Here is a 2,738-nt window from a genome sequence, read left to right on the forward strand (position 1 = left end):
CTCCTTCTAAATGTTTTGCTACATGTTCGCCTTTATCGTTTTGCACAACTGTGATGCCTCCCTTTTTAGGTACTACATGCACAGGGCTTACCCACTTACTATCCGAGATCTGATAGATTATACCTGCCTCAAGTAACTTAAGAACTTCCTTCTTAACAACATCACTCATTATAGGGTTTATTCTTCTCTGATGCTCCCTAGAGGGTTTTGAATCTTCTTCTAGCGAAATTCGATGCATGCATACGGATGGGCTTATACCTTTCAGGTCAGAGATATTATATCCTAAGGCTGAGGGGTGTCTTCGTAAAATGTCTAAAAGTTGGTTCGTTTCCTCATGGCTCAAGGTAGCGCTAACTATCACGGGACGGTTCATCTTTTCATCGATGAACTCATATCTCAGGTTCTTAGGCAGTTCCTTAAGTTCTAAGGTTGGTTTCTTAGGGCATGGCATAGGATCTGGGGTAAGGGATAAACATTCGTAAAGGTTATCATCGATGTAAGGTTCTTTAAAGTCATCATCTTCCTTTATGGGGGTTGATGGTAACTTAATTGTTTTTATAATTTCTTTTTGTTCTAATTCTCTAACACATTCATCAATGATATCTAAGGCATAACATGAGTCTCCCATCACAGGTGCCATAAGAAATTTCGAAAGTACAAATTCTATTTTCTCGTCATCTACCTCTAATGTCAACTTTCCTTTCTTGACATCTATTATGGCTCTTCCAGTTGATAAGAATGGTCTACCTAGAAGGATTGGTATATCATTGTCCTCTTTGATGTCCATGACAACAAAATCAGTAGGGATAAATAACTGACCTATCCTAACAGGAACATCTTCTAAAATGCCTATCGGATATTTGACAGATCTATCGGCTAACTGAAGTGACATCTTAGTGGGTTATAATTCTCCTAAGTTTAACCTCTCACAAACTGCTAAGGGCATTAAGCTCACACTAGCTCCTAAGTCTAGAAAAGCTTTATCGAGGATATGATTACCCAGAAGACAAGGAATGGAGAAATTTCCAGGGTCTTTATATTTCTTTGCTAATTTGTCCTCGAAAATAGCATTACTTCCAAAGGCTTCAGATCGTCAACTCTACGTTTGTTGGTAAGGATGTCTTTCAGAAACTTTGCATAAGAAGGTATTTGGGTGATGGCTTCTATGAAAGGGATTTCTACATGAAGTTTTTCTATAACTTTAATAAATTTTTGATACTGTTTATTGATCTGGGTTTGTTTGAGTCTTTGCGGATATGGTATAGGTGGTTTATATGGCGGGGGCGGTACGTAAATTTTATCTTTAGGTTCTTCTCCTTTCTCTCGACCTTCCTGGTTTTCAGATTCCTCTGGTTCCTTTACTTTGTCTGGGGCTTTGGTACATTCCTTAGAAGTTTCGGGTTCACTCAATCTTGGGTTTGGTGGCTCGTCATAAGAGTTCCCACTTCGTAGGGTAATGGCATTGGCTTGTCCTCTCGGATTTTGTTGAGGTTGTCCAGGGAATTGTCCTCCAGGTGTAGTCTGAGGGGCTTGGTTTAAAGCTACCTGAGAGATCTGGGTTTCAAGCATCTTGGTATGAGTAACTATTTGGTCAACCTTGGTTCCTAACCGAGTAATCAATTCGTTAACATGAATGTTTTGGTTCATGAACTCCTTGTTTTGTTGGGTTTGAGCGGTGATAAAATTTTCCATAATTTTCTCAAGGCTCGGCTTTGGTGGTACAGGTTGCATAGGTTGATTTGATCTAGGGGCTTGATAACTAGGTCTCGGAGGTGCATTATTTTGAATAGGGTTATTGTTTTTATAGGAGAAGTTCGGGTGATTCCTCCATCCAAGGTTATAGGTATTCGAGTATGGGCTCCCTTGGGTGTAGTTCACTTGGTCGGAGTGGGTTTCGTTTAATAGACTGCATTCTGCGGATTGGTGTCCTTTGGTTCCACATATCTCAAAATCCGACAAAATTGCGGCTTCAGTATTCGGGTTTATGCACATATGCTCGACTTTGAGGGCTAATGCGTCCATTTTAGCTTGCATCATGTCTATAGAGCTTAGTTCATGAACTCCTCCTTGGGCTTCCTTCTTCTCAACTGTCGCTCGTTCGACTCCCCATGATTGATGGTTTTGAGCCATATCTTCGATGAGGGCACTAGCTTTAGGATAAGGTTTGTTCATCAGAGCACCGCCTGCGGCAGCGTTGATGGTCATCTTTGTGTTGTAATGAAGTCCATTATAGAAGGTTTGAATGATTAACCAATTTTCTAAACCATGATGTGGGCATGCTCGTAACAACTCTTTATATCTCTCCCAAGCTTCGAACAGCGATTCTCCTTGGTTTTGGATAAATCTAGTTATATGGTTTCGAAGAACGGCGGTCTTACTCGGGGGAAAATATCTAGCAAGAAAAACTCTTCTAAGGTTATCCCAAGTCGTAATGGAATTGGGTGGAAGGGAATCTAACCATGATAGGGCTTTATCTCTGAGGGAAAAAGGAAATAATCTTAAACGTATTGCCTCAGGAGAAGCTCCATTGGTTTTAAAAGTATCTGCTAATTGAAGAAATATTTTTAAATATTGGTTAGGGTTCTCGGTAGCGAGACCCGCGAATTGTCTCTGTTGCACTAGTTGCAACAGGGATGGTTTAAGTTCGAAATTATTAGCTGGGATGATTGGGTTTACTATACTAGAACTAGGTTCTTCATTAGATGGTTGAGCGAAGTCCTTAAGAGGTCTTTGGTTTT

The 2,738-nt window shown here is 40.3% G+C and overlaps 1 non-coding gene across 1 annotated transcript; it reads left to right on the forward strand.

Moving 5' to 3' along the window:
* The first annotated feature begins 2,260 nt into the window (after positions 1–2,260).
* LOC127098702 (small nucleolar RNA R71) lies at positions 2,261–2,367 on the forward strand. Its single transcript, XR_007793405.1, has one exon. It is a non-coding gene; the product is annotated as a small nucleolar RNA R71 (small nucleolar RNA).
* Positions 2,368–2,738: the final 371 nt, after the last annotated feature.

Source organism: Lathyrus oleraceus, chromosome 6, assembly GCF_024323335.1.
Source record: "Lathyrus oleraceus cultivar Zhongwan6 chromosome 6, CAAS_Psat_ZW6_1.0, whole genome shotgun sequence".
Lineage (NCBI taxonomy): Eukaryota > Viridiplantae > Streptophyta > Magnoliopsida > Fabales > Fabaceae > Lathyrus > Lathyrus oleraceus.